The sequence below is a fragment of the Sphaerodactylus townsendi genome, linkage group LG10 (assembly GCF_021028975.2).
Source record: "Sphaerodactylus townsendi isolate TG3544 linkage group LG10, MPM_Stown_v2.3, whole genome shotgun sequence".
Taxonomy (NCBI): domain Eukaryota; kingdom Metazoa; phylum Chordata; class Lepidosauria; order Squamata; family Sphaerodactylidae; genus Sphaerodactylus; species Sphaerodactylus townsendi.
In genome coordinates, this window is record NC_059434.1 from 64,794,014 (window position 1) to 64,819,951 (window position 25,938).

A 25,938-nucleotide genomic window follows, 5' to 3' on the forward strand; every position below is an offset into this window, starting at 1 on the left:
TTAATCCATTACAAAGAAAAGCCTACTAGCCTTTAAGGCATATTGTGGCATGGCATTGCTATACTAAAATAAATTGTATTTATTATCTCACTCTTATTTGACACCTATTAATTCACTTAATATCCCAATTAATAAAATCATGATCTATTAAAAGCATCTTTATCTATTTCATCCTGTATAATATTTGGAATGTTGAACAGAATGGAATGGTGAACCACCTCTCCTTATACACCTGCCCACCCCCGTGCAAATAACAATCTTCTGGAGATCTGGAGGTCCCTGGCACAAAAACTATCCAGCCTGGTGGAAAGCTCTGTCCAATGGGACCAGGGCCCTGCAGGATTTATCCAGTTTGGTTGTTAGATTTTAGATCTCAGGTCATTCAGATGAGTGCCATCATATGGGTACTTTATGTTGCTGATTTTAATTGGGGTTTTTTTCCCTCTCAGAACCTGTTTTATGGGAAAAGTGATTTATAAATCGTATTATTATTATTATTATTATTATTATTATTATTATTATTATTATTATTATTATTATTATTATTATTATTATTATTATTAATATCACAGCTGCCAGTTCCTTAGCTGGTTGTTGGCTTTTCATTACAATTCAAGCCTTACCCAGAGGTCTATGGGTAAGGCTTGAATTGTGATGAAAAGCCAACAACCAGCTAAGGAACTGGCAGCTGTGATATTAAAAATCATAATGCAGGCTCTGGGGCTGTTTGCACAAATGGCCCCATGGGATGCGCAGCTGTTGGAACAGGTTCCACTCAGCTGTGTATTCCCCTCCCCGGCCCCAAATGCCTCCTTACCTCCTGCTGGCAGCTGTCGCTCTGCTGTTGCTCTGAGGAGGCCAGGGGACACGCCCCCATGGCCAGAGCGACGGCTGCAGCTGTGGAGGCCAGGAGGCGTGTCTCCTGGCCTCCTCAGAGTGACAGCAGACCGATGGCTGCCCGCAGGAGGTAAGGAGGCGTTTGGGGCCAGGGAGGGGAATGCGCCGGCTTCCACCCACTGCTGTTCGCATGGCAGCGGATGGAAGTCGGCATTTGCTGGAAAACTCGCTCCCCAAGTGAGTTTTGAAAACACCATTTTGGCATGCACAGAGCGCTGCTGCATCGATTTGGCAGTGATGCCTGTGCGAAGGGTCCCTGCCAAAACAGTGTTTTACCGGGCTGAAGCCGTTGCTTTCAGCCCGTGCGGAAACCGCCATCGCTTCATAGACCTATAATAAAAGAGTATGCTGACAAGTGCATTCTCATAGTTTTTGGAGCAAGCTCATGTTCTTTCATGCATCAAGGTAAGGAACCAAAAGAGAGTTAGTGAAACCCACCGATCCCACAAAGGGCAGAAAGGCTGAATCTGCCCTCTCATAGGCCTGGCAGATAGAAGGAGCAAGGGAACTTAAAATTCCCTGCAAGATCAGGCATTGTCAATATGAAGTATACAAAAGACCTCCAGGAAGGCATCCAGCTGCAGGTTTAGGTGGGTTCAAAACCTCTCTTTTTGGAAGCAAGACTAGGTTAGATCCTGGAAAACCTCCAAGGTCTGCCAATGCGAGGACCGCTACGGAACACACCACATATTGTTGAAGAAGATGCCAAAACCCTGCCTAACCGCTGTGTTTTAGTGAACTTGAAAGGAATCACCCAGTCAGAGGCATCTGTCATATAGCTATCACATTAATATGGTGCAGGAATTCCAGCCAAATCATGAGATCCTTACGCATACCACATATGATCTGAATGTAAAGATGAAGAGTGGCAATCTCAGCTGTGGGCCTAGACCAGGGGTAGGGAACCTGCGGCTCTCCAGATGTTCAGGAACTACAATTCCCATCAGCCCCTACCAGCATGGCCAATTGGCCATGCTGATAGAGGCTGATGGGAATTGTAGTTCCTGAACATCTGGAGAGCCGCAGGTTCCCTACCTCTGGCCTGGACAGATGGCTGCAGAAGGCCTGCCTGGGTGAGACCACCTGTTACCTGAATTTGTGGGGGTCTATCTCATTTAGGTTGGGAAATTAGCGAGGACAGGTCTTGCAATGTGAGAGCCCGGGCTACTGAGATCTTTACCACCAATTTATACAGGGCTTTTTTGCCTTCAGAAATTAGCAGGAAACAAGAAATTAAGTGAAATGTAACAATTTTATTAAAGTCAGGGGCGTACTGCCTATGGGGACATGGGGTAACCCATGTCCCCAGGCGCACATAGACCTGGGCGCCAGCACCAGCTCCGAGCGGTAGACCTGGATGACGGCGTCAGCTCCAAGCAGTAAACCTGGACACCAGCGAGAGTTCCAGGCAGTTGACCTGGATGCCAGCGCAGGCTCCAGGCAATAGACCAGGATGCTGTCATGGGCTCTAGGCAGTAGACCTGGGCTCTGGGCAGTAGACCTGGGCACCAGGGTGTGTGTGTGGACAATTCAGATTTTGTCCCTGGGCTCCATTTTTCCTAAATACACCTCTGATTAAAGAACAAAAATAACAAAAGGTCCAAATGAAGTTTGGCAAAAATACACACAAACCGAGAGAGAGAGTTTCAAGGAGCCTAGGATTTAGATAGAGGTTATTGGTAAAGTCAAATGATGATGATGATGTTATCCATTCAGTCATTCTTGACCCTTGGCGACCTGATATGCAAGTTCTTTCCACATTTTTGATTAAGTACTGCTTCCTTCAGCTGGTTGATGTTCATTCCTGTCAAATATCTTAAGGTAAATGCTAAACGCTTATTGTGGTTTTGGATGTATAAAGTAATAACTAAAACAAAACCTAGATGATTTCTTCTGAAGTCCACATTTCACCTGTTCATACAGTTTATTTGTGATGTGCTCATACTTTATACAAAGGCTGAATAAGTGTGTAATTTTGAAATACAAGCATGAGATAATTGTAGTGCTACAGGCTGTCTTCACAATATAGACATGGATAGATGAACTAATTAACTTCCTTTTTTTACTGTTTATACTTCATGGAACTTTTCTTCACATATCCCTAAGCAAATTTAAATAAATGAGAAATCTTTCTCTGAGCTTTAGAATGTCCTCCTAAGAGGTAAAAATTGAAACATATTGCCTCCTTACGTTATCTTCAAAATGCTCCAAAGTGCCACATTGTTTAGTTCACAAACAGCCAAATGCTGTTAATTTAACTTCAATCAATTGAAGCAGGAAATTATGAGAACTCAACTCACAAATCTTACCATCCCAAAGACTATAACATAGTAATTAACTGGCTGTTGTGGGTTTTCCAGACTGCGTGACTGTGGTCTGGTAGGTTTTGCTCCTAACATTTTGCCCAGATCTATGTCAGGTGTGATGAATTCCCCCACTTAGCCATATTTACTTCAGTTAAAATGCAGCCCATAAGTAGTTAAGTAAGGAATGCTTGTGATTGGCTGGCTGAAGGGGAGTTCTGAAGATAAAATGAAGGATTTTTGAAGGGAGTTCTGTTCAGAGTGGGCTAGTGAACATATATATCAAAAGAGCTCCATTCTTTGGTGGTTTTCATATACTCTGATTGAGGGAACTTTGCTGATAAAATATCACTTCAGCCACATAGTCATTGAGGTGGTCTTAATCAAGTCAGTGGGATAGTTCAAGCACAATAACAAAGTTATTGGACTTGGAAGGGCGTAATTCTGCTTGAATGCCAATGAGAGAATCCTTGCTTTTTTTCCAAAAACTTAGAACTGTTATAGTTGCACTAACACCTTGGTGTTATCTTAACAGTTTTATTATGTACCATGCCTTATGCTATACCAGAATAATATTTTCAGTGAATCATAAGAACATAAGAACATAAAAACTAGCCTGCTGGATCAGACCAGAGTCCATCTAGTCCAGCACTCTGCTACTCGCAGTGGCCCACCAGGTGCCTTTGGGAGCTCACCAGGTGCCTTCCAACTGCCTATCAAGATCTTGGGGTCTTAAAATGGGGATTTATTTAGACTTTAATTCTTGACTTCCAGAGGTAAACTCGGATGGTCCTTGGTCCAAATTAATCTGAAGTTATTAAGAAGACACAAGAAGTAACTTAGGAATGTTGTTCAGCATTCTTTCCATAGTTTTAAGAAGATGGTTCAGACATCTTTATCATTAGCAATGTCATGCATTAGCACCAACAATTGCTACTAAATTGTTAAGGTGTTGGCCTAGGATCTAGGAAACCTAGGTTCAAATCTCCATTATGCCATAGAAACTTGCTGGGTGACTTTGGGCCAGTCACATATTCTTAGCCTTAACCCTGGCAGGTATTTGGACGTGAGATGTCCAAGAAATACTAAAGGCATGACGTGGAGGCAGGCAATTGCAAACCACCTCTGAACATCTCTTGCCTTGAAAATCCTACAGGGTTGCCATAAGTCAGCTATGACTTAATGGCATAAAAAGTTTTCTATACTTTGAGACAAGTGACTTCATTGAAGGAAATTATATAGAAAATATAATAACATTTTCATAGATCTAACCAATCTCTTCTATAACACAAAAGTATTTTGTATTTGTTCTCTGGCAAGCACCTAAATGAAACATCATATCTATCTGCAAACAAAAGGCTTTTTAGAATTCTCTTGATGAGCAAGTATAAATCCTGTATTGCTAAGGCAGATTTGAGTGTATATTAATAGGGAAAGCTAGCCTGGAATATTACCCTAATCAGTGTTTGTCTGAAGATCATCTATTAATTAATACTGAACACAGCAACAAAGTGAGAAGGTAAGGATCTAATAGCTTTGCTACCATCTTCAATAATTAAAGAGAAAACTTATTGAGAAACAGTATTTTATGTGTGAGAGTGTGGCTATGACACAATTGCCTTTCCAGCTTAAATTGTATTTGCTAGGAATGATGTTAATAATCCAATATCATTCAGTCCCATTCCCAGATAGGACATTATATTTGGAGCTCTAAAAAGGACTGGGTTTCCTTAATGCAACAAAAAAGTATTTTGGTAGAAGTGGTTTCTTTTATTAGCATCCTATGGTTCAGTTTATTAAAGACTTAAAAAGACTTCTGCCAACAGATAACGAAAACAATTACTCTTTCATAGACTGATAGAGCAGGGATACTAACTCCATCTTCTGTCTTCTACCAGTTAAATTTGGATTCATTTGGGGTTAGCTGTTTGGTGGACTCTGCACAGCTCATTTTGTGAAGGTCACAGATCAATCAAGATTATTTTATCTGTGTACAAGCCACAAGGTACAGCTAAGAAGCAAGGAGGAAACTCTGTCAGAATGAGTACATTATTGAAGGTTAGCCATAAAACTCTTAAAGCAACATAAGGAAATCACAAGTATTTAGTTGGAAAGCTAAATCTGGCAGGATTTGTATAAAAACCCAACAAGCAACAAAACGAAATACAAATGGAATCCTGTGCAAGGAAGAATTTTTTATATATAGGCTGTAAAAGGCAAATTCCATGAATACAATCTTAGAATTTATGAACCTAGCATACTATCGATTACAGTAATTCAGTATTGAAAATAGACAAGCAACTGACATTTGGTATTGTTTTGAGATCTGCATATTGTAACAAAAATAGTATACTGTACTTCTCCCTTTATGTTTTCTCCCTTCTGCTATTTTTTTTGTGATCAAGTCAAAGCTGATTTATGGGGACCTTGTAGGGTTTCCAAGGCAAGAGATATTTGGAGGTAGTTTGACATTGTCTGCCTTTGTATCATGACCCTGGTATTCCTTAGAGGTCTCCCATCCAAATACTCACCAGGGTCAGGGACTTCTGCTATAACAGTTCATTATTTGAAACTGTCATATTTTATGTTTGATGACTAACAGCTCAATCTAGGGTAGAGGGAGAACTCACCTTAAGAGATGGCACACCCTTGTGCCAATGTGTTTGCCCCCTCCATCAGCGCAAGGGGCAAATGCAGAGGGAAAGATATGCAGGCAGGCACTCCTCAGCCTTGCCACCACAATAGCTGGAAGTCCTGGCCACAGCAGAGCTGGGCTGGCATTTAGACCGGATGGCTGGCGTTGGGGAGGGTGCAGGCAAGTTCCCACAGGCAGAGCCACCAAGTCAGCTCTCACCCAAGCTTTGTGGCTAGTTGAGCCCTCGAGTTACATCACCCCACTGGGTGGCATAAGCCCATGGGCTTAATGGAAGGCTGGTGGCAGGGAGAGGTTTTGCTGTTTTCTTCCTCCCCATGTCTCAAGAAAGCTCTCTGGAATCAGCAGGGTGGTGCGGCAGCAGTGCTATCCCTGGCCACCTTCACTGTCTGGATTGGGCTGTAAGGGATCTACTACTGATCAGTTTATTTATGTGTGTTAATTAAAGACAACACAAATAGTTTTTTATTTCTTGTAGGATGATTAGTCCCATTTTTCCAAGTCATCTCCAATAGTATCTATAATACCGTACATATACTTAATGTGTCCAGAAGATCCATTGTTTTATATTTTATCCTTCCTACTTGGGTTATATTTTAAATTAAATTTTGGTGGTTTCTGCACGGGTTGAAAGCAATGGCTTCTGCCCAGTAAAACACCATTTTGACGGAGACTCTTCGCACAGGCGACACTGCCAAATCGATGCAACAGCTGTCTGTGCCCGCCAAAATGGTGTTTTCAAAACTCACCTGGGGAGCGAGTTTTCCTGCAAATGCCGGCTTCCATCCGCTGCCATGCGAATGGCAGCAGGTGGAAGCCGGCGTTTTCCCCTCCCCTCCCTGGATCCAAAGGCCTCCTTACCTTCTGCTGGCAGCCATCGCTCTGTCGTCACTCTGAGGAGGGAAGGGGAAACGCCCCCTGGCCTCTGGTGCTTCAGCCATCGCTCTGGCCATGGGGGTGTGTCTCCTTCCCTCCTCAGAGCGACGACAGAGTGATGGCTGCTAGCAGAAGGTAAGGAGGCGTTTGGGGCTGAGGAGGGGGATACGCAGCTGAGTTGAGCTTGCTCCAACAGCTGCGCATCCCATAGGGCTGTTTGTGTGAACGGCCCCAGAGCCTGCATTGGCATGATTAGTGCCAATGCAGGCTCTTTCCCTTGGCTATGCAGAAACAGCCTAAGTTTGGCCTTGACTTATGATTTCAAAGTTCAACCATTCTTTGAACTATTATAATCTTCACTATTTTGGCTGTAAATGTTGTCTTCTATTACAGGTTACAAGGGTAAAAGTGTATTACTGATAGTCATAGCAGATGTCGTTGCATGACCTAACCATTCTTTAACAACACAGTGTATAACACACACTTTGCATGACCTAACCATTCTTTAACACAGTGTGTAACACACTTCTCTCTGTGATACACCTCTGAAGATGCCAGTCACAGACGCAGGTGAAACATTAGGAACAAGATCTACCAGACCACAGCCACACAGCCCAGAAAGCCTACAACAGCCATTTTTAACACCTGTTTGTTCTCCCCAGATCCTATTATCACACAAGTTTTTCACCTAAACTAGCATATGTTCTCATGACCTTTGCCTGGTTATGCTTTGATTAATATAGTTTACTAGTGCAATTTTAAAACTTCTTTTTAAAATAAAATTACTTGATGGTGTACAGTTAAAATAATTTTAAAAATTTAAAATTTTTTGTTGGATACACAAAACAGAAAAAAATGTTTCTTAAAGCCACAAGGTCCTTCAACTATACAAAGCCAATATAGGTTAATTGAAATAATTTCCCCTCTCTACTTTACAAAATAGGTGAGGCTGAGGAATTGTGAAAAATGTAAGGTCACATGACAAGCTACCATAGCAGAACGGAAATTCAAAATGGGTTGTCTCAGGTCCTAGTCAAATCCTCCAAGTATTATACCACACAAGCTCATGGATATTCACTACAGGAGGAATGGATAAGGTAAGGAAATTCCTGTAAGGCTGTATGCAAATGAACACTGAATGGTAAGATTTCTAACAAATATAGCATTTATTTATAATCAGTGACTGATTTCCTGTACCATGCATTTGAACAATTGGTGGCTGAGAAGTAGCAGCAACAAATGATAGACTCCCAACAGGCTGTGCATAAACATGTTGCATGAAATTTATTTATTTATTTATTGTTTTTTTCACCCAATTTGTACCCATCTTCCCTCAGTGCAAGTCAGGCTCAATTTCACCCAATTTGTACCCATCTTCCCTCAGTGCAAGTCAGGCTCAAGGCATCTTCCAGCAATGAACCGCACAAACATTATAAATTCACAATAAAAATATCATTATAAGTTAATAAAATAGATTCCCATTAAAACATATATGTCTATTTCATTATCTTTTGGCACCCCCAATTACTGCTGATTGCACTGTACTGTACAGTTTGAATATGTGAAAAGTATCTCAACCAAAAGGCTTGACCTCTTGCTCACAGCCTCTTGCTCATGACTGATGAATGGATCATAAAGCTGAACCAGTGAATGTGGAAACATTCTTACTTCTGACCAACTCAAACACTAATCCAAATGCCACAAAACAGAAACCAAGCTCATCAATCTCAATAGTCGGACTCAACGAAGGTTATGTATGTTTGATAGAAAGAACCCGGCTGTCTAGGGTTTTGCACCCCCTTTTTACTGTCAAGTGCAAAGCCTATAGCCTTAGTAAAAGGAGGAATACACATTCTGTAGGTTACAAAGTAGAGTCATATCTTTAAAAGTATCTTTAAATCACTATTGTATCCCCCCCCCCCCCCAAAAAAAAAGTGCTTCAATGGCAGCAGATATGACATTGCAGATAGATGTCTAAATCTAGTTTGGGGCACTGCATGAAAGTGGGAGACTTCAGGATTTTTTTTTAATGAAATACTTTCATGCCACTATAGCTTTAGGCACTTTATCTAGGGTTCTGTTTTTCCATGCATGTTTCAGGAAGAGGTGAGAACCACAATTAATGAAACCATTGCCATGCTACAAGGATTTTATGTCTAAGCATTTAAAAAATTAATCTTTCTTTTTCTTGATGTAATTATGAAACAAGTTCTCTTTGCATTGTTAATTAGTCTGTGGAACAGATGGCTCAGCTTTTAATTGAAAGCAACACACCCATTACAATAACTATAATGAATGCAGATCTTCACTGTTCCAGAAATCTGTATAGTAACCACTGGAAGAAAAGGGGACATTCTTCTTCTTAATATGTCACAAGTACAAAGATACTTCTTTAATTTCGTTCTCAATCCAAGAAGGAATAGAAATTTAAGTACTAATGCTTTATATGTATCAGGGCAGAGCTGAAAGTATGCATATTTTAATAGACATCTTTGGCAATACCAGAACCTACCTCTATTTTCTCTAATTTTTTCAGCACTCCTGCAAAAATATTCCCTAATTATATTACCTACACATTCCCAGTTCATGCAAATAATGTGAGTGAAATGGTAATCATGTTCAATAGGCAAACAAAACATTTGGGAATCAGTCAATCAAGTGGAAAAACATGGCACCCTTTATTTCTAACCCTGCTTACCTCTCTAGTGGTATGGTAGCAAAAGCTGTTGAGACTTATGGAATAAATGAACAGGGATGCAAAATATCTGCTGTCTTTTTGTGAGAGATCATTCTTAGTGTTTCTTGGATTCTTTTGCATATGCCTTTACCTCTCTTCACCTGTATCTGTTGTCTTTTCTTTTCTTCTGTTTCTTTAAGCTTAGCCCTTGATCTTTATTTTTCCTTTCTAATCTTGCAAACATACTGCTTTTTAATCTTTTTTGGATGGGTGAGTTCCAGTGCAATCCCAAACACAGAGGAACCCTTCTAAGTCCATTGAATTCAGTGGACTTACTGAAGAAGTCACTATGCTGTTGCCCTACCCCACATAACAATGCTTAGGATTGCACTATTAATATTTTTATTTTTTTATGACAGACACAAACCATATAAAAAAAATGGTTAATAAAATAGTCTGAACAACACATGCATTTGAGGAAAGAAACAGTAAAACCATCATCTTCAACTGAACTGTTTTATATGTCTTTTATCTTTGTTAAAAAGCCTTATATAAATAATTTAAACAAGTAAGTGAAGATAAGAAATCCTTATGTAATGGAATAAAAATTCTTGTCTGGTAGTCGGTAAATTTTTAATATCACACGGCCTTGATAATAGCTTGATGTCATGACTGCCTTCTCTTTGACAATGTGCTATTCTTATGATAGACTTCACTAATTACCACAATGGATTGGGCATTAGACTCTGTTTTAATAATTTCTGCAGTTGTGGGTCTAAATTGATAGATTGTGGCAGAACCGTTGATATCTATTTTACTTATTCATGAACCCACCAAATGGTATCTTTAAAAATACTTCCATGTAAGATGAATATTAGGAAAATATTTGCTATTCAGCAGCTGCCCTTTTACTCCAAGTATACGTTATGTTAAATGTCAAGTCAGTGAATGTTGATGCTTACAAGTAATTACTCATAATGAGAGATCCAAGAATTCTCACACAGCCAGTATTCAATTTTATAGTCTGTATTTAGATAATTAAGATAATTCGGATAAAAAAACTGAGAAAGCCAGTATGCAGTCATGCCGAAACCTGTTTCGGGGGGGGGGGGTTTCCCCCCACAATTGTAACAATATAAATGCAAGGATATGCATAAAATAAATCCAGTTTAATATGAATTTATTCACTTATGTCATGATAGCATAATGAGAGGTGAGGGTAGGCAATGATATCCAAATAAGGTTACCAACTCTGGCTGGAAAAATCCTGATGACTAGGAGTGAAGCATGGCAAGGATGGAGTTTTGGGAGGGGTTAGACCTCAGCAGGGATGTGATTCCATAGATTTCACCTTCCATAGTTTCCAATTTCAAGAGAAATCCATTCATCACCTGGAGGTTGGCAACCATAGATCCAAAAATAGTCACAATCCAACACGTGTCACAATCCAACACAATCCAACACAATCCAACACGTGATATTACACTGCCCGTTACACAGTTTAGCCAGGAATAAATATCTAAACCCGTGGTTAAAACCCCCCATTGATAATATTAATCTATCAATTGTGGTAACGATGTTGGATTGTGGTTCTGCAAGTGTATTGGAAGCGCTGGCTAACTTTTTGTGCTCTGTCATCAGCAAACGGTTATAACTGTACTGGAGATTGTATCATTACACTGAGGTCGCCATTTTTCTGGTATATTGCTGCTGTTTTAATTATGCCATTAAAGGTTTATATAAAAAAAAAAATACCCCACTGACTTTCCCAAGGAGATCCTACACAGCTTACACAACTGTTCTCCTTTCCTCAAGTTCATCCTCATGGCAGCCCTGAGATTAGACAGGGACACCAGCTCTCTGGGCAAAGTCTTGGTGAGCCATATCTACTGCAGCTGGCCTTGGGATCACCCCACACAGAACAGGGCCACACCTGCCACCCAGTCTACAGCTTGAGCACTACTCAGGGCTTGCTGGAATAGCTGCCATGACTGCAGTTCAGCAACACAAAGCTTGCATGTCACTGGTTGGTATTGCTGTCACAATTGGTATTCCAGGTCCCACATATGGTCTTGTAGCACTCTTCTGAGATGTGGGGCAAGCTTGTGCTGTAGCTAACCAGTGTTGCCATTGGAATACATGTGGGCTGAGGAAAAAAGGGAGATATTACTGTTCCTGAGTGAAAAGTGAGTGAAAAGTCAGATGAGGAGGCACCTCAGCTGGAGGCAGGTAGGAAAGGTAGAATGTGCAGATACTACAGAGCTGCCTCATGTTAGAGTAGCCCCCATGAGATTTCAGACACACTTTCACTCTCTCTTTCTACCCTGCACAGAATAACTTTGCAAAGGTGGTGAGAGGGCTTGGTAGCTACCACTGTATGAAAGAACAAGCTGCCTCATTAATTGGCAGTCTCACTTTTTCCTCCCTTCCCTCCGCCTTGGAGGATGAGAATAGGGAGGGCCAGGAGGCAGTATCATTTCCAGGATAATTTTTGTCTCCTGTTTCCTGTTCTCTCTGCCTCTGCCCCCCCCCCCCCCATCCATATACACCCACACAGTCTAAGAAAGAGTGGCTGGGACATCCAGCAAACTTCCATGGCAAAATGGAAATTCAAACATGGATCTCCAGGGTCCAAATAATGTATGCTGAGATAGAACTTCAAAAGTTAGTCATTAATGTACAAGGGAACATTGAGTAAAGACATTCACACCAGTGCTCTATTCCTTCGATACCATGCAACAAACTATTTTAGAAATGGAAGAGTTTTTCCAAGCTGCTCATGATATGGCATTAGGCTCAAACTCAAAAAACTGCATTGAGTATGCCCAGTCCTTTAAATTGACTTGAGCAGCACTTAGGATCCAGGCCAAACAAAGCAGTTTCTTGAAGAAAATATCCTTGGTAGCTGACAGAACTTTAAGGCAGGCATTCATGCAAAATTTTTCTGAAGGACATCATAATTTGATTATGCATATACTGAATCTCTTGATTGACTCTTTACTCAAAAGAGCCAGTTCATGAAAATATTTGGCTAGCTGCTAAAGTGTATAACTGAAGAGATACCATTATCATCCCAAAGTGATGATTTCATTTATTAAAGAGGGTCATATTTAAAAAGTGATTTAAAAGTGTTTCTAATCCTGAAGCTGTTGAAACTCATCACTCTTAATTACTTTGATTTTGCATCATTTCAGGACTCCCCTAATAAGGTCTTCATAAAAAGATTAGCAAATGTATGCTAATTCTGTTATATTTTCATTTTATTTCATTTCGATTCTTCTGCTTTAAAAGGGGCTTGGACAGATTTATGGAGGAGAAGTCGATTTATGGCTACCAATCTTGATCCTCCTTGATCTGAGATTGCAAATGCCTTAACAGACCAGGTGATCGGGAGCAACAGCCGCAGAAGGCCATTGCGTTCACATCCTACATGTGAGCTCCCAAAGGCACCTGGTGGGCCACTGCGAGTAGCAGAGAGCTGGACTAGATGGACTTTGGTCTGATCCAGCTGGCTTGTTCTTATGTTCTTATGTTCTTATGCTGTTTAAACCATGGATATTCACGAGGACTTTCTCAATGTGTCCTCCTGACCTCCGGTAAGGTAGGGGTTGGTGGTGGTGTAGGATAACAGCTCTAAGTTGGGAACTCGTGGAGATTTGGTGATGGAGTCTGGGGAGGACAGAAACCTCAGTGGGGGTCAATGCCATAAAGTCTACCATCCAAAGCAACCCCTTTTTAAGGGGATCTGATCTCTGTAGTCTGGAGTTGAGTTTTAATTCCAGGGAACTGAAAATCATAGTAACTGAATATCTTCAAAACACACATAATGTTTGATTTTCCATTTCCCAAATTCTACTGTGCAGATTTTATAGGATGTTCACTGCCATCTTTTATGTGAATAGGTTGAAACTGATTAATTGAGGCAGCCTTCTTTTCCTCTCACATATAGCCTGCAACTTTAGTTTGTATGTATTACCTTATACTGGCCTACAGTGAATTTCATTTGTCCACTTACCCAATTTAGAAAGATTGTTCTGGTGCTCTTCACAATCTGGCTCAGTTTCACCATGCTGAATATTTTGGTATCATCCACAAACATAGCCACTGCACTACTCATTCCCATACCAAATTGCTTATGATCAAATTAAATTGCATCAGTCCCAATATCTGTTCTTGTGGGGCCCAACTACTGTGAGAACTGTCCATTTAGCTCCATTCTGTGACTCTTGTCTTTTAACCAGTTTTAGAATCTAAAAATAATTCTATTTCAATAACAATTTCTACTAATTTACCTGGGATAGGTAAATTACCCGGGACAGGTATTAGGCTAACTGACCTGAAAATTCCCAAGACCCAGTATAAATTTGGTGTAATTTGATTTTAGTGACCAGTTACATATACTGGTTAGTAGATCAACAATTTCGTATTTGCACTTCTTAAGAACCTTGGATATATACCATTAATTATTATTCAACTGGCATAATCCAGTGTTATTGCATTGTCCATGGTATGCACTGTACTGTTTTTATTGGCCTGTTGCAATACTGTAATCCAGATACTATTTGAATGAGACAAATGAAGTAAATAACAATGTAAATAACAATGAACATACTCTATTCAGCTCTGCAGAGTCAGGCTTAGTATGAGATCAGGAGAGGTAGACTGTCCATCTGAACATATGGCCTTTTGCAAATAGGGGACAAAAATACTATGAAATATTTGCTTTTTGTTGACTTCCATCACAATCCCAAACATTTTCTCATCGGAGGGAGGCAAATCATGACTGAGCTTTTCATATTGCTAGTTTTTTGTCTAACTATAGTGGGCATTATTTTTTTTAAATCTATTTTGGGGCTAATGGGGAAGCCAGGACATCAATAAATGTGTAAAATAAATGAATAATATATTTCGATAACTGTACTCCTATTTACTGGCTTTGGGAGAAGGCTGCTGTTTGTATTAGGCAGTACAGATAGTGATCACAAGGGGAGAGACCGAGTATGCTCTGTTCTTCCCAGTCTGGAATTATTGTATAGCATTACCATTTTTCATAAGAAGCTACACTGTAGCCTCTAAGTCAACAATATTTTGCCTTGTTTTTCTGTGGCATGTTACAAACACTCCTGCTTAACTTTTTTGCCCTAATTCAGACTTATTTGTGACCATGTTTTGACCACATGATTAAGTCTGATATGTTCAAGTGCAAGTTAGCATGCTTAGCAGCATTTATTGGTAAAATCTGACAAGTGGTAAGGGTTGCTAGCATAAAGCTGGCAACTGGCAGGATACTCACTACTGGGGGACTTGCTGGCAATATGATGATGTTACTGGGGATGCACTATCATCACTTTGGGTGGTGGTGGAAATGACATCAATACCTCGTGATGTTGGCCCCCCCATTATCCTTGCCCCCCCCCCATTATCCTCTGATTTTTCTCCCATCACTCAGCTAAGCAGTGGAAGGAAGATTTGCCTAACTTCACTTGGGACATGGCAATCCTGCAAGCTATACTTGTTGCTATACTACTATTTCTGTATAACACCACAACAAACCCTAAGCCTTTGTATATGAAGAAAAAAATATTAATTTGAGGGGACTCTAAAAAACCCTACATATTTTGTTTGCTTTTAATGTTGATCTCTTCTGTAACATAAAATATGAAAAATAAATCCTTTCAAAATTAGCAATTGTTTCTGCATTACTTTTGAAGGTTGATTTTGAGAAGAGATGCCATTCTTCTATTATACCTCTATAGAATAGTAATAATGTGGTGGGTTTTCCATTTCAAGGAAGAGGTGAAGCTCTTTAGCTATTGAAGTATTCTGTAGATCACAAATTGATATATCTTTCTATCAACTTTCCAAAATTATATTCTCTTTGCCAAATAACAAGCAGATTGGAACCCAAGTCAGAAAAAACAGTAGAATGAAACATAGACCCATTTACTAATCTGTATTCATATTCATCATTTAATTTTACCATGGACTGACCCAAAACATGGATTTAACTCAAAAGCTTTATTTTCATGCTATAGAGATCCGAACAAAAAAACATGTAAACTTTGAGTAGTTAAAGATCTAGTGAACATCTTATTTATCTTAAGTAAACAATATGTCCAGTTTACTGAAGTATTAAAAAAGAGTAAATCCTTTTCATGACCCCCCATAAAACAGCCTTATTCAACAACAGAAGATATGAAATGACTAAGTTATTTCACATAGTCTTTAGGGGAGTCTATACAAAGTCACTTGTATGACAAGAATAAATAATTTCCTTTTACCTTGATTCCCTAGCACATCAAGATAGTTAACATACAAGGCATAAGTCTTTACTTTATTGATTCCTTAATGTAAGGTCTAAGTTGCTTCAGGGACACGATAAACATAGTCTTGCTAAGGTCTTACAATATCAATATTCATTTATTTTTATTGATCTGCTTTCCACTTCTAAATTCTGAGCTTAGTATTAATGTAGGCTGACCAACTTCTTCAATATATAAAACCAAAATTAATTCCAACAGTCAAATCTATTTATTAAAAGTGTCAGAGAAATTGTTTCTTAGTTATATAATATTCCAAGTACAATGGACTAGATCCAGACTAAATTTTCTATTAAGACTTCTTTCTAGGGTGACCAGGTACTCCCTGGCTACTGGCAGGGGGGAAGTGTTGATATTACTAGGCGCAAAAAGAGACCTAGGCCTTGACACTGTTGGCATGCTGACATTACTTCCAGAAATGATATCATCACATAGCTGATGACATGATAAATATTGTAGAATTTGGGGGGAACTCTGTTAGAAGTTGTTTTACGAGATTTGCCCAAATACCGGAACATCTGTTTGCAGTACTGGAGGAAAATGGTGCCTGGGGCAACACCTGCTCTAGGTGCCCCCCCCCCGCACCCCACTTACCTTAGCTGGAGGAGGAGGGTGGCGGTCCCAGGCAGCCTGGCAGAGCGAGGCCTGGCAGGGCCAGGCTGCACACCACCCCTTGGCCTGTCCCTGCCAGGCTGTTCATTTAGCCCATGGAAGTTCAGCTGGGAGCCTGCTGCAGCCTGCTGGGCACTACATGATCTAATGGGTGGTGCCTGGGATCAATTGGACCCCCCTCATGTTCCTCTGGCAGATACACCACTGTTTTGCAATGTGATGGTGTCACTTCAAATGGCATCAAGGTTTAGATTTCATTTTGCACTAGCATTGCAAAATCCTTGGCCCTTTTTGCACGGGCCAAAAATGACGGCCTGGGGGTGGTAAAAACGCCGCCCCCAGGCCGCCGTTCGCACAGGCGGCGCTGCTGCAACGCAGCAGCGCCGACCTGACTGCACTCCCCCTCCCCCAGGGCGGCGTCAGGCCGCCCTAAACAACAACCCTTTAAAGGGTTGTTGTTGAGGGGAAAGCGTCTTCCCGGCGGCGCGGTGCAAACCGCGCCGCCGGGAACACGCTGTTTCCCCTTCCCTTTCCCATGTACCTCTCGTGTCGCCGTCCTGCTGGCCTCCTAAGTCCCTCCCTCGCTGTCCTCTGACCCCTGGAGGTCGGAGGGCAGCGTGGGCGGGGCTGAGGAGGCCAGCAGGACGGTGACACGAGAGGTACATGGGAAAGGGAAGGGGGAAGAGGCGGCTCCATGCGGAGCCGCCTGCCGTCTGCCGGCCTCTCCAGAGGCCGTCCGCATGCCTGCATGTGAACGGCCTCTGCCTCCACGCCGGTGGAATTCCTGCCGGCGTGGAGGCACCCTTACGGCAGTGCGGAAACGGCCCTTGAGATTTTGGGAGTGGAGTCTGATTAGAGCAGGGTTTAAGGAAGAGAAAGATTTCTGTAGGGTGGGATGCCATAGAGTCCACCTTCTAAAGCAACCATTTCCTCTGTCATGTTTGGAGTAGGGCTTATATTTCAAGCATCCTCCAAAAATCCTGAAAAATCATGCTAGTGCTTATTTTCAGGGCAGGTCTTATTTTTGGGAAAACAGGGTAGTTATGGCTGTACAGTATGATTTGAATTCTCTTCAATGAGTGAAGCATTTCACTGAGAAGCCACAAACACAAGATTTCACCCACATCCTTTTGTCCTATCCCAAGAGTCAGACTAAATTGTACAAGATCTGTTAATCACCAGAAATAGGCCTTATAATTGGGAACTCTGTCTTCTCAAAGAGCTAGAATTAAAGCAGGCAGAGTTACCATTTAAACTGTTTGCTGCTGTGCTGAGGCAGACCCAAATCACAATTGTGCTCTCCTTGAGTCAGATTTGAACTTTAATTGTGCTCTCTGTGAGGGGCAGACCTGAACCAACAACTTCTGTGCTTCCTTTCAATATTTACCCTTGCAAAAAATCTGAAGCAGCACACCCTGTTGCTGCTAAACAGCTATGCATTAATTGTTTAAATCATATTGTTAGTATATTTGTGGGGGGAGGGACAGTTACCTGGAGAAAAATATGTCCTGCTCCTTTAATGTGTGGAAATTGGCAGATTACATCACTTCCTAAGTGACATTCTATTGAGTCTGTGTTGGACATTCTCCACTTTCTTTAGAAAGGGTTCATGACACTTTAATAGCTTTAGTTTGCCCGCCCATCTTCCTCCAGTATGTAGATCAGCAGTTCTTTTGCTTACAGTGTGATTACCAATGTCAGCTGAATTGGGCTCTGAAGCATCTCAGATCTATTGCTCATCTATTCCTTGTTTTTCCTCCCAATTTCCCTTTCTCCTGTCACATGTATCATCATTGCAATAAGTCTTGCCAGGTGGCAGCCATTAAACAGGGAAAATGAAGCACCTCAGATTTTTCCCCCCCTCTTCCATCTTCGCAATGATGCTGCTAATGAGAGCTTGGCGCATAGCAGTTTAAAATCAATGCAGTACAACACCACATACATGCACTTGGCTCCATTACAACTGGAGGATATATTGCTGAAGACAAGGTTCACTTAACTTCTTGTGAGGAAAAAATTTGTGAATGTCAGTTCTTACAAATGGTTTAAAGTAAGAGGTAATTTGCAATTTACCCTGAGGCAGTGAATTTTTGGTTCATTCCCACAGAAAAACACACACACACACAAGTGGCTTAGACATAAAGCTGAGTGAGGGGCAACAATCTATATTTTTATGGGAAATTGTAATGTATTCAGATTACTCTGGAAAGCCAGAGGTTTTTAATTTCAAAATCTAAGAAAATACTATTACGAGTTTCACTGTGCAGTCATAAATACATGTTAGTTTCATCTTGAGAATTTGTGCTGTGACAAACTTACCTTTCTTTTGGATTGAATTCCTTCTTCCTCTTCTTCCTCTTAAGGTGATGACAGAAACAACAACAATAGAAGTAGTACAATCACTGAAAAACACATCTGCTATACCAGGCACAGAACTAACTTACTAGCAACTAAAACTGAATCAGCAAGAATCCCTGGGGCTTAAGCCAGAAGAATTTTAAGTGGATTGCTGAAGCAAACAATTAGATCAAACTACACTCATTCATTTTCACATAACCAATGTTCTATTTTAAACATATTATCTGTAAATAAAGAACACTATTCATGTCCTACAATATACCTGTTGAGAATATATATATATTTGCTTCTATTTAATTCAAGCATGTCAACCTTAAAAAAAGGTAACAGCTATATTCTTCACATATTTATGTGGTAAAGGTTGGTTGATTCAAGTTTTTAAGGCACTGTCCCTCATTCACATACAGAGGAGGTGGTAGAACTCTGAATTGGAAATACCTGTAAGATAGGAAATACCTGTAAGAAAATAGATAGAAAATATCTGTAAGATAGGAAACCAGCACAGTCAGATGACGGGGTGAAACCTTTCTGTTGTTGTGCAAGTTTTCCATTTGCATGGAGTTTTTTCTTTAATGTAAAGGGAATTCAAAACTGGAATCTATCACCCATATTCTGAAACAGAGCAATCTATTCTGTCACCTCTGAATTTTCATTTTCTTGCACCATCAAGTTATAGAATTTGAACACAAAGTGATATGAAGTCTTCCTCACTAACTAGTGATAGCAAATTCCAAAAGTATATATTTTATATGGGAAAGGGGGCAAAGCACAATCTAGGAGTAGCGTGGGCCCACACAATGCACTTGCCTACAGGGCAAGTAGGCAGGAGCCACAGAGATATGCAGTGCCTGATCTAGAAAAGGCTGCCTTCCCCAGAGCAGTGCCAGCATAACTGTGAATGCTGGTGTGGTTGGGGGCAGGCTAGGGGCATTCTCGGGGATGGAGGCAGCCTTAATCAGCTTCCACTGGGTTTTTGGGCCAGGAATGATCCCGATGCAGGAGTCCAACTTATGTTATTCGAAAGGTGATGTAAGTCTGGTTTTGCATATGGGAGATTCTATGGCAGCTGGGGCTTCTCTAAGTTTGGCTGCTTTTCCGTGCTTCCAGGATCCTCTATGGAGGTGGTGCAGTGGCATATGAGTGGCAAGAAGTTCTCAGGACTTCTTGTCCTGAGAAAAACTTCATCTTCCATTTCTGCCAGTTAAATAGCTAGAACAGTTTGAAATAAACATTTGGATTGCATGGGACTAGCATCATATTTCTCTTCCTCACAGAATTTGATTTTTGTAAGCTGCTTTGGGTTCCCATTGGAAAGAAGACACACACACACACATATACATACATATACATATATATACATACTCTCTCTCTGTCTGCCTATGTGTGTGTGTGCGTGCGTGTGTGTGTGTGTGTGTTACCACTGTAATTTTCAGTACTCAAAAAAACCCGTGTTGCTGTTTTTCCTCAGGGTGTTTTTTTTAATGAAAGGGGGGATAGTTGTCTATTGTGTAGCTTAACACTATGTTGAAATGGCACTTGTTGAACATCTTTCTGGACATTCAACAGATAGACCATTTTTGGTAGCTCTTCAATAAAACCAGTGCTTCTGATTTTATCAATGGGATAGGAAGGCTTATGGAAATTAAAAAATAAGAACAGGAAACAATCACAGGACAGTACATCTAAAATAAAAATCCGAGATGAAAACATAAATGTGCACAAAAGCCCTTTGAATTTTCTTCTGGAGTACTCCAGAGAGTCTAAACAACATTTTAAAAAAGAACTCACTTGAATATATATATTCCCTTCAAAAGGAGGGGAAAATGCTGAAGCATGCATTAAAATTGCAAGGTTCTGAATGGTAGCCTCGGGCAGATAATTATAGCAGAAGTGATGGGAATAGACTCCAGGAAGCCCATACTGATCAAAAATTGATGACTTTCTAGCATACACGACAACATATCAGCTGCATGGACAGCTTTTTTTTCCTATTGAGAATATGCTTAGAATGGCTTGTAAAGACCTGGAACAACAAAAAAGCAGTAAAAAAAGGAAGAGAAAATATTATAGAAAATGGATTTAATGATGAGGTTCTGCTTCTTTTATTTACTCTTTGACCAAGTTCTTCATCCAAAATCAGTTAGCAAGCAAAGTTCAGGCAATAATTTTACTAGACGTCACCTACCAGTCTTAGCTAAGTGGTTTTTGCCTTTGTAATATATATGTTTTTTTAAAAAAAAATTGTAGGGATATTTTCTTAAGCACAATTTGGCACAATTTGTAATAGGTGATAGAAGTAAATTTGGATAGATTGTAATGGTACTAGTAGGTTCTCAGATTGTTTTCCTGACAGGGCACTTGTGCCTTGGGCATCAACATGAGACCAGGAAATTCTATGATTAAAGCATTTTACATCAGTGAATTAGGAAACAGGCACTGGGATCCAGATGTTGGGGGGGGGGTTGGTGACACTAAAATTAGCAGTCTTTTAGCAAAAAGTGCTTTTTTAATCCATTATGATGTGAGGGGTGGACACCATAGGGTCAAGGCCAACATCAAGTGGTCATTCAACAGACAACTGGTCATTCAACAGATAAGACTATCTTAATAGAGGGAACAGATGCAATGGAATTGCAAAGCAATTGTGCCACTTGTGGTGCAAGAAAATGGAATTGTAGTAGGTGCTGCTGGTCAATCCTTCATATTTCCAGAACTGCCTGTGGTATATGACCATTTATGGTACAAGAACTTTGTCTGTGATTGCATCTAGGTCAATACTCTAGAACTTTGGTAAAATTTGGATTTGGATTTATTCAGGCATAAAATTGTCTGTATGCCTGAATAAGACAAATAACATTCAAGTCCTTCTGATTTTTTTTGTATTTTTGGTGTTTTTTGCATTTTGGCCTGTAGGGGACAAATTTTTAAAACTAGCAGCACCACTATTTCAGGGTCTCATCTGGAGACTGTCTTGATGATGTCACCCATGTTTGGTGAAGTTTGGTTCTGGGGGCCAAAGTTATGGACCCACAAAGGGGGTGCCTCATCCCCCATTGTTTCCCTTTGAGGGTCCATAACGTTGGCCCCCCTGAACCAAACTTCACCAAGCTTGGGTAGAATCATCAGGGTTAGGCTTATTTTGTTTGCTAAAGTTTGGATGGTTGGGGGCATCAGGTTCTGGGGGCATCAGGTTCACCTTCAACTGGGTGCCCACAGCATTTGCCCCTCCGAGGCAAATTTTAGCAATGTTGGCTGGTTCCTTTCAGGAGACTCACACCAGAAGACCTGCAGGAAATTAGTTGCCCCTACCCAGAGCAACCTCCCCCCCAAAGCATCTCCCAAATCTCCAGCACAGAGCCAGGTTTGGTGAAGTTTGGTTCGGGGGGGGCAAAGTTACAGACTCTCAAATGGGTAGCCTCATCTCCTGTTAGCTCCCATTGGAAACAATGGGGGCTGGGGCACCCCTTAGTGAGTCCATGACTTTGGGTCTCCCTGAGCCAAACTTCACCAAACATGGGTGACATCATCAGGACAGTCTCTGGATGAGACCCTGGAATTTTGGTGCCACTAGCTTTAAAAATGCGTCCCCTGCAGACCAAAACGCAAAACAATACCAAAAAAAGCCTGAATGCCTTGCATTCGGATTCGTTCATATTTGGGCAGGAGATATTCAGCTGAATTTGGCCCAAATATGCCCGAATGAGTCCAGATTCAGGCTGAATTTGGGTTTCGGTGCACCCAAATCTTCAAGCCTAATTGCATCTGCTTGCTTTGATCCTTCACAGAAATGAAAGCGGTGTTTCATGGTATCCTAAAAACAAACACAAGTTAGATTCTGCTTTTGTTTGTGTAGGAACAGACTAAAATGGAATATTTATTCCTTAGGAAAATCATTTAACTCTTCAGACCTCATTAGACAAATAGGATCACATTGTTGTTGTTTTTTTCTTTTTTGTGAAGATGAGTATCACCCTGCATTTTGTCATGGATTTTGACATAACATCCTCTATGTTTCTATTTCCTTTTGTATGTGTTCTCATCATTTAATGCTTTCAAATTTTAAAATAAATGGCATTTTCCCACCAGAGGATATAAACAAATGCAAGTTATATACTCCAGTCCAGAATTAATCTGAAAGAAAATAAGATCTCTTATGAATTCCTCAGCAATGCTGCTACATATGAAATACCATAGCTGCATTCATTTTCCAGTTCCTAATACAGTAAACTGGTACGCAGATTCAGAAATGATCAGTTATCAATGTATACTGCTAAGTTTTTTTAAAAAAATTGCAACACACCCCTGCAATCAATGTTCAAAAAAGATTACACCTGAGAGCTATTTTATATGTGCTCATGTGCCATGTATCTTATTTTTAAAAGTATATAGGCATTGTATCAAGTATGAATGAAGGGTACAGGTACTTGTATGAATCACAGATTTTCTCTTTAAAATTCATACAAGTGATGACCAAGAAAAGTTTGAACTTTATGAAACATTTATCAGTGTGAATGCCTAAATGAGCTTTGTGGGTACTCAAACCAAAAAAAATAATAATAATGTATTTAGACTCCAGCATTCAGGGGCCATTTCTGCACGGTCAAAATATCCCAGGGTGAACAAGAAAAATATCCCTGTGCAGCTGAGAATTCCACACAGTTTCCAGTGCTAACATGGGCCTGCCCCAGTGTTGCCACATGCTATTTACCTTAGTCTGGGATTTTCAAAAATAGCCAGTTCGGAGGACCTTTTAAAAAATTCTGGTGTGATTCTGCTTGTGCCTGCTATCGTGCAAAAATTAATTGGGAGCAGAACCAGTTTATTTTTCCTACCCAGCCACCTGATCTCCCTGACTGATGTTCATTCAAACTGCCACTGAAAACCAACAGCCAATCAGAACGCGAGACATCGGACATGCTCGGAGGTGCTTGCAGCTGCCACTCAAAACCAACAGCCAATCAGAACACTGGACACCAGGCATGCACAGAGAAGTTTCCGACGTAAATACAGAAGTCCTGTACAAACATAATAGAAACAGGAGGGGTGGGTAGCGTGGTGGCCAAGTTTGCAGATGATACCAAATTATGTAGTGTGGTGAGAACCGCAAAGGATTGCAAAGAGCTCCAAGAGGACCTTGATAAATTAGGTGAGTGGGCTAAGAAATGGCAAATGCAGTTCAATGTAGCAAAATGCAAAGTGATACACATAGGGGCAAAAAAATCTAAACTTCACATACACGCTACAGGGGTCAGTGCTATCAGTCACAGACCAGGAAAGGGATTTGGGTGTCTTAGTTGATAGTTCCATGGGAATGTCAACTCAATGCATGGCAGCTGTGAAAAAGGAAAACTCTATGCTGGGGATAATTAGGAAAGGAATTGAGAATAAAACTGCAATGATTGTCATACCCTTATATAAAGCAGTGGTGCGACCACACTTGGAGTACTGTGTTCAGTTCTGGTCGCCATATCTCAAAAAGGATATTGAAGAGATAGAAAAAGTGCAGAGAAGGGCAACGAAGATGATTGAGGGACTGGAGCACCTTCCTTATGAGGAGAGGCTGCAGCGTTTGGGACTCTTTAGTTTAGAGAGGAGATGTCTGAGGGGGATATGATTGAAGTTTATAAAATTATGCATAGGGTAGAAAATGTTGACAGAGAGAAATTTTTCTCTCTTTCTCACAATACTAGAACCAGGGGGCATACATTGAAAATGCTGGGGGGAAGAATTAGGACTAATAAAAGGAAACACTTCTTCACGCAACGTGTGATTGGTGTTTGAAATATGCTGCCACAGGAGGTGGTGATGGCCACTAACTTGGATAGCTTTAAAAGGGGCTTGGACAGATTTATGGGAGGGAGAAGTCGATTTATGGCTACCAATCTTGATCCTCTTTGATCTGAGATTGCAAATGCCTTAACAGACCAGGTGCTTGGGATCAACAGCCGCAGAAGGCCATTGCTTTCACATCCTGCTTGTGAGCTCCCAATGGCACCTGGTGGGCCACTGCGAGTAGCAGAGAGCTGGACTAGATGGACTCTGGTCTGATCCAGCTGGCTTGTTCTTATGTTCTTAGGAGCATTTCCTCCCAGTCCTAACTCCGATCCTGGCAAGAAGCTGGGAACCATGTGAAAGAAGAAACAGGGATAAATTAGATGCAGTATGTAAGACCCTGGTTCAAACTCAGTATAATTGTACCATGCTGAAACGGCCAGGGATGACTTAATTAAATTTATCTTGAGTTTCTTGAATTCATGCACAACTGTTCATCATATTGACAAATTCAGCTTTCTCTAAAAATCCACCTATGTCTTTCCCAAGATGATGACCCTGCTAAAAGAAAGAACACATGACTATCAATCAAATATTGGCAGTTTAAGACTACATGTCTACTTCCATCACTTCTCTAAGGATTATCATTTGTTTGTATCAACTGCCAATTTATTTACTTATTTTAGCAAGTCTTGAGACCTGTTCAAAGCAGTTCACAAGCCTATAAAATATGCTATTATTATTTCTATCTAAAGATAATGTTTGTGCTTTATAAAGTGGGAAAACCTAGAGCCACATCATCTCATTTATGATAGGATCTCTACATTTTAGTGTCACAATGGTGTTGGGATATCTTTCTAATGCTCTCTGTCGTATACCCTTTCCTCATGCTTCATTTTGCCTTTTTTTAAGAGCCATTCACACATACTGATGTGTAACCTTTCATGTGGGATTGGCTATCTGCAGATGAAGGCACCACGTTGGCAGGATCAATGATGTGGTTCCCTTAGAAATAAACATTGCAGTTCCCACACTAAGTTTGAATCAGCCCAAGGTTGTATCCTATCATTAATTAACAGTGCAATCCCAAGCAGTGTTGCATCATCCTAATTATTCTAAAGTCAGTAGGCTTAAAGTGTGAATTAAGGCCAATACACAGAGGCCCAATAGAACCATCTAAAGCACGGAGGACCACAAGCCCAGTCAACACATAGTAGCCCAGCAGAACCATCTTAATCACGGGGGGAGGGGCACTTTTGCAAGCACAGCAGAACGAATGGCAATCCACTGAAAATATATATACTATCACTTCCCTATGTAAAATCTCAGAAAGTGAGAGAGAGAGGGCAGGGGGTTTGTGTGCACATTGATTCTTCTCTCAGCAATCTGCACACTGTTACTGCCTCAGAGGCAGAGTTTTAGGTCCTGCAGCTACCATTCATCACAGGATCTCTTTTTCCAGCTTCCCAG